Here is a 6,851-nt window from a genome sequence, read left to right as displayed (position 1 = left end):
AGACTTCACTTAAATCACTCAGAGCTTAAGCCCTTTAACACATGCCTGTAGTGTCGTCTCCGGTAAATACACAAATGATTTACGTGATTTAAATACGTAATTGTATATTTTCTAAAATTAGACTACGAAGGAACTGGACATTTGATTTTTGTTGTTGATGTTAACATTTGAATTTGAGAAGGAAACAATGCAGATCATAGTAGGAACTTGGGAACATATTTCCATGAACAAACAACATATCTATATACAGCTCAACACAAACAGGGATTGTATTAGTTAAGCGGTCTGTCTGGTCAGTTGAGGATCACTCATCAGCTCATATCAGGTAAGATGTACTTTTTGTTTATAATGATCTTTATCAGTCTGTAAATCCAATACGCTTCAGCAGGTGTTTTTCTGTGTTGTAGTGTTGATGTCTGATCATGTTTACTGTAAAGGCAGTGCAAAGAGGAAACATCCATGTGGAGATTTAAGCTTTTTTTTTAATAATACAAAAACAGGAACTCAAAAAGACAAAGCAGGAGTTATTTGCTTGTAGATTATTTTGCTTGTTTTAAGGAAAAACCTTTAATTTCCACTTATTATTTCTATATTTTTTGCTTGTTTAGATAATGCTTCTTGATATATGAAGTTTTAGTTCGGAGACCCAGAAGGGATGTGATGGTGGGAGGGGAAAATGGGTGGAAATGGATTTCGCATGTATTTTTAATATTGAAAGCATGCTGAAATTATATAAAAATGTCTGCATTCACTTTCTTTCCATTGAAGCTGTGCATCGATCATCGCCCTTGATGAATGCATGTATACGGATGCGCTTCATATGATAAACTGATCCCAGATCAGCTTCTGTACACGCCATTTAAAGTGACACCTCTGTTATCAAATGAAGAGCAGCAAATGAATCTCTTATTTTGTTTTGTTTGTTTGACAGAGGTGTCACTGTAAGAATGCACAGATCTATAATGAAAGCATTCCATTACTTCAGTAACTGTGCCCATTTAAGAGAAAATTAGGGCTCTATCATACACCCAGCGCAATAAGGTGCAAGACGTGTTTCCACGATGTGTTGCTAGTTTCAGACCAACGCAACAGTAATTTTCCCGTTTTCCGCCACGGTGTTTAAATAGCAAATCCATTTGCGCCACTTTGTGCACTTATGTGTGTTTTGGTCTAGAAAAGAGGAAGATGCATGTCTTCAGTGAGTACATACAACACTGTTTCCTTATCCACACAAGAGAGAAAGTGAAAGTAAAGGCCGAATGGAGGAGGCTCATTATCGTCTTGCTGCAGATGCTGTTTAACTGTTTCCCTACTGTTTTAAAGCGTTCAGATTTTCCACTCACAAAGTCCGCCATATAAGTAGCAAATGCGCTATGGCGCGACGCAACTGACTCTTAAAGGGAATGGGAGATGAGACTCTGAATGGTTTATTCTCAAAACACATTGATAACTCATTAAGAGAATAAGCTCAACCCTGTTAGACCATGCGCCGTGGCGCAAAGCGTATTTTCCTGCAAAAGTGCTTTCCGACACACTGCGCCTAGACCGTTAAAATAGAGCCCTAGTTGTGTTTATAGTCAAACACGCAGGACAGACATGTTTACATATTAAGTGTATTTGTCTGTTTAAACACGCTACCTAATTCCAAAGTGTCCTGCACTTTCGCTCTTCTTTAAATGGTGTGTACAGAAGCTGACCTGGGATCAGTTTATCATACGGAGAGCGTCTGTCAGTCAGCGATTATACCAATCATTGGCTTATCCATGCATTTGCTGATTCAGAGGTTGCATATGAAGGGTGATGATCGACGCACAGCTTCAATGGAAAGAAAGTGAATGCAGACATTTTTATATTAATTTCGGCATGCTTTCAAGATTAAAAATACATGAAAAACATGGGAAAATACTTAGGGTGATAGTGGGACAGAATAGTAAAATGGCCTACAGGAGAATTCCAGCAAAAACAGGAGGGTTGAACAGAAAGGGTTTGTGAAAAACAGTTTTGTGAGGGAATGCAAAAACTTAAAAATATATATTTTCCTGTCTGTTTTTTTCTCTCCCACCCATTTTTTTCTTCCTCCCATTTTTTCCCCACCATCACGTCCCATCCGGGTCTCTGTATTTTAGTTATTTGGTCTGGAAACAAATTTTTTTGCAGTGTAGTGTTCATATAGGGAAGAGACTTTGGGTTGATGGCTATCTTAGGAAAAGAATGTAAGTCTATCAGCCTGCTACATGAGATTGTGCTACAAGAGCACATATTGCATGGTTTATGCTAAGCTGGAGAGCAAAGTAGCCCAGGCTCACATTATCTAGTTCACTAGTCTTAAGAAGTAGCCACGGCTTACACACATTGTAGTTCACTAGCATTAAAGTCCCCAGGAACCGGAAGCTCTGACCGTTATTTTTTACGTAATGTGACAGTTCCTGAAGAAACAAAATATTAAATGACGCAACAGCAGGTGTGGCTTGTTTTTTTACTGAGAGCTGATTGGATGTAGTAAAGTAGACATTTCATTCAGAAAGATTGAGAAAAGGGTTTGTGGAGAGTCCGCTGGAGGGGCGTGGTTAAATATGTTAGCCACGCCCAATTCCTAAGATATAGTAATCTGACAAATTAACTGAAAACAAACAGGAAGTGCTTTTACAGATTTCAATTAAAGATTACAAGGGCAAACACTTATTTATTTTCTTAATGACATGCACAGATGAATTGTTCAGCACAAAACTAGCAATGTGAGCTAACTAAATCATATTGTTAGTTTTGATTTCTTGGGGACTTTAAACCAGTTAGCAAAGTAGCCAAGGCTCACACATAGTCTAGTTCAGTAGTGTTAAGCCATTTGGCAAGGTCGTACAGGATACAGATAAATAGAAAACGTGGACCCATATCCCATGGCAGCAAAGAAAAATAAATAATAAACATGTCTTGGTGATAGATCTGCTTGTTTTGGGGGCTGTTATCTTATTGTCTAATCCTTTCTACTCATGTTGATGATGCAAATTGTTTATGCCATGTTTGTTTATGCATAATGGGTTATGCTTGGTTTGTTAGTCTTCATGTTCTCCTGCTTGTTTTGGGGGGTTACATACAGTTAAAGTCAGAATTATTAGCCCCTATTTTTTTTTTTTTTGTCAAATATTTCCTAAATGATGTTTAACAGAGCAAGGAAATGTTCACAGTATGTCTGATAATATTTTTTCTTCTAGAGAAAGTCAAATTTGTTTTATTTCGACTAGAATAAAAGCAGTTTAAAAATTTTTTAAGCCATTTTAAGGTCAATATTATTAGCTCCTTTAAGCTATATATTTTTTTACTAGTCTACAAAACAAACCATCATAATGCAATAACTTGTTAACCTTATTAAGCCTTTAAATGTCACTTTAAGCTGTATAGAAGTGTCTTGAATAATATCTAGTCAAATATTATTTACTGTCATCAAAGATAAAATAAATCAGTAATTAGAAATGAGTTGTGTTGAGGAAAAATCTCTCCGTTAAACAGAAACTGGGGAAAAAAATAAACAGGGGGCTAATAAATCTGACTTCAACTGTATATATTATGCTTGCAGCAGCATGTTATATTCTCAGATGACATGTCTGTGAATATACTGGCAGTAGCAGGTCTCGGTACTTGCTCTGCCATAATAATCAAAGCAGCAGCAGCATAGCAGATCTATGCTGCCAAGACCAAACACATCAGCATTCCCATATACATTCATTACGATACTAAATCCTGAGAGTGGTCATGACAGAACTTGTCGTTGTGTTCCTGTTGTTTTCACGTGTTAACACTTACTGTGATTTTATATCATTGTATGTATAAAGTGTGTTATTGACCACCTTGAAAACTAAAGATAATTTAAAAGCAGCTTTTCATTATTTTTAATCTGTAAATCTTGTAATATATGAATATAGAAATTAACTGGATTTGTGTTTTAAAAAGGACAAGATCTTAATCATGGATCAGTGGAAGGTTGCCGTTTGATCAGGGTTTTGGATAAAGAGAAATGAATCAGATTGTCAAAAATGGCAATGGCTTCCTCTCTTCATAAAGGTGATTTTTTTTTTAAAACTGCAGTCATATTGCAACACAATCCAATATATTTTTCAGAATTGTATTTCTGATCCTGATATTCTATGACAGGTTTCATCTTTGTTGTGCTGTGTAAGTATATAGTTGTTATATGTCTGTTTGTCTGTTTGTTTTTTGCCTTCACAGTGATTCAATTCCCCTTTATTTGTATAGCGCTTATACAATGTAGATTGTGTCAAAGCAGCTTCACATAGAAGATCATAGTAAACTGAAACAGTGTAGATCAGTTTTCAGTGTTTAAGTTCAGATCAGTTTAGCTCAGTTCAGTGTGGTTTAATAATCACTACTGAGAGTCCAAACACTGAAGAGCAAATCCAACGATGCACAGCTCTACAGATCCTGAACCATGCAAGCCAGTGGCGACAGCGGAGAGAGAAAAAACTTTACCAATTGGCGAAAGTGAAGAATTAAAAAACCTAGAGAGAAACCAGGCTCAGTTGGGCACGACCATTTCTCCAATGGGCAAATGTCTTGTGCAGAGCTGCAGTCTAGCTGCCCGAGGCTGGAGAATGCTGGACCCTGGCAGGTCTAGAAAATTTGATCACATCACCCCAATTTCATCCTCCTTACACTGGTTGCCTGTTAAGTTTCGTAATGAATTTAAAATATTGCTTCTTACATATAAAGCTTTAAATAATCTAGCTCCTGTTTATCAAACCAATCTTCTGTCTCGCTACAATCCAACTCGCTCTTTAAGATCTCAAAACTCAGGGCTTCTGGTAGTACCTAGAATAGCAAAGTCGAGTAAAGGAGGTCGAGCCTTCTCATTTATAGCTCCTAAACTCTGGAATAGCCTTCCTGATAACGTCCGAGGCTCAGACACACTCTCCCAATTCAAAACCAGATTAAAAACCTATCTGTTTAGCAAAGCATACAGTCAGTGCATCACTTAGCGGGTTTCCACACAGGTTTCTGTATCTTGTTTATATACGCTATGAACAACAGCTACGCTAATTATTCTCCTTATTCTCCATTTCCACCTGGGGATACTCTTCCAGAGGCCCTCAGACTATGCAGAGTCACTGATTCGATCCAAGACCAGCGATGAGATGATCCCAAGGTTTCCATATCCTGGACCTGGCCGTATCCTGAGCAGCTACTGTGATGGTCATGGAAGAGTGTAGAACACGAGACTGCTTCCTGTGACGCTCCAGGGACAGACGAGTCTTCGCTGAGGCCAGCTTCCAGCCTCCGCCGCTGAGACTGCAGCTCTGCACAAGACGTTTGGCCAGCGGAGAAATTAAAATGGTCGTGCCCAACTGAGCCTGGTTTCTCTCAAGGTTTTTTTTCTTCACTTCCGCCATTAGTGAAGTTTTTTTTTCCCTCTCCGCTGTCGCCACTGGCTTGCATGGTTCGGGATCTGTAGAGCTGTGCATCGTTGGATTTGCTCTTCAGTATTTGGACTCTCAGTAGTGATTATTAAACCACACTGAACTGAGCTAAACTGAACTGAACTTAAACACTACAAACTGAACTACACTGTTCCTATTTACTGTGACCTTTTATGTGAAGCTGCTTTGACACAATCTACATTGTATAGGCGCTATACAAATAAAGGTGAATTGAAAAAAAATTGAATTAAAAGAGATGCAGAAACCTGTGTGGAGCACAATCATGTATCATACAGCTAGTTGATGCACTGAGTGTATGCTTTAGGAAAGAGATAGGTCTTTAATCTAGTTTTGAATTAGGAGAGTGTGTCTGAGCCCGGACATTATCAGGAAGGCTATTCCAGAGTTTAGGAGCTATAAATGAGAAGGCTCGACCTCCTTTACTCGACTTTGCTATTCTAGGTACTACCAGAAGCTCTGAAAGAGCGGGTTGGACTTTAGCGAGACAGAAGATTGGTTAGATAAACAGGAGCTAGATTATTTAAAGCTTTATATGTAAGAAGCAATATTTTAAATTCAATATGAAACTTAACAGGCAGCCAGTGTAAGGAGGATAAAATTGGGGTGATGTGGTCATATTTTCTAGACCTGGTAAGAACTCTGGCAGCTGCATTTTGTACTCGCTGAAGTTTAAGTGATGTAGTGACTGGGTAAACGTCATGTCGCTTGTTGTATTGATTGATCAATATCCACAAATGATGATTTTTGAGTTGCATACTTGTTAAAATGGCCCTCAGATTCAGTTTAATTTGTTCTTCAGCTTCTCATATTTCGTTGTGACCTTTGTAATTTGTTGATTTATATGACCATTTTTCAGATATCTTGACACATAATTTAGCTTCTATTACAACCACACAAGAGACCACTACAAATGGTAATAAATAGTTTTTAACTTCAGTCTTCGACTCTTTTTAGCTTTGAATTGACTCCTTTTAACATTAAAATCTTGAACAATTTAAAAATGCTTGATGCTGGTTAATGTTTTAATATTGTCTAAATGTTTGAAAGATGTTGAATGTGGAAGGCTTCTAGTAATATTTATGTGTATTGTGTAACTTAGTAGCATCTTCCAATGCACATCTCATTTTTATATTTCATAGTAAACAGTACAATTACATGTCCATCTCTAATATTTTTATAACAGCTAGTCTGTCTGACCCCTGTTACAACTACACAGTTCTGAATGATTCCTGGAGATCTGTCAACAATACAGATTTTTTACTTCATTCACCCTACCATTGTGACACCTCATTCTCTTGGAGAGGCTGGTATCGGCTCTTCATTAACAGTCAGAGTGCTCATATGCCAGACACATGTATTGCAAAAGGGCACTGTGGCTCTTCTACCCCACTGTGGATTCGTGGT

At 37.8% G+C, this 6,851-nt stretch overlaps 1 long non-coding RNA gene across 1 annotated transcript; it reads left to right on the top strand.

Moving 5' to 3' along the window:
* Positions 1 to 283: 283 nt before the first annotated feature.
* Positions 284 to 6,352, top strand: LOC130223248 (uncharacterized). Its single transcript, XR_008836634.1, has 4 exons — positions 284 to 325; positions 3,946 to 4,056; positions 4,147 to 4,167; positions 6,304 to 6,352. It is a non-coding gene; the product is annotated as an uncharacterized LOC130223248 (long non-coding RNA).
* The last annotated feature ends 499 nt before the right edge of the window (positions 6,353 to 6,851 follow it).

The sequence above is a fragment of the Danio aesculapii genome, chromosome 1 (genome assembly GCF_903798145.1).
Source record: "Danio aesculapii chromosome 1, fDanAes4.1, whole genome shotgun sequence".
Classification (NCBI taxonomy): Eukaryota; Metazoa; Chordata; class Actinopteri; order Cypriniformes; family Danionidae; genus Danio; species Danio aesculapii.
This window is presented reverse-complemented; position numbering and strand designations above follow the sequence as displayed.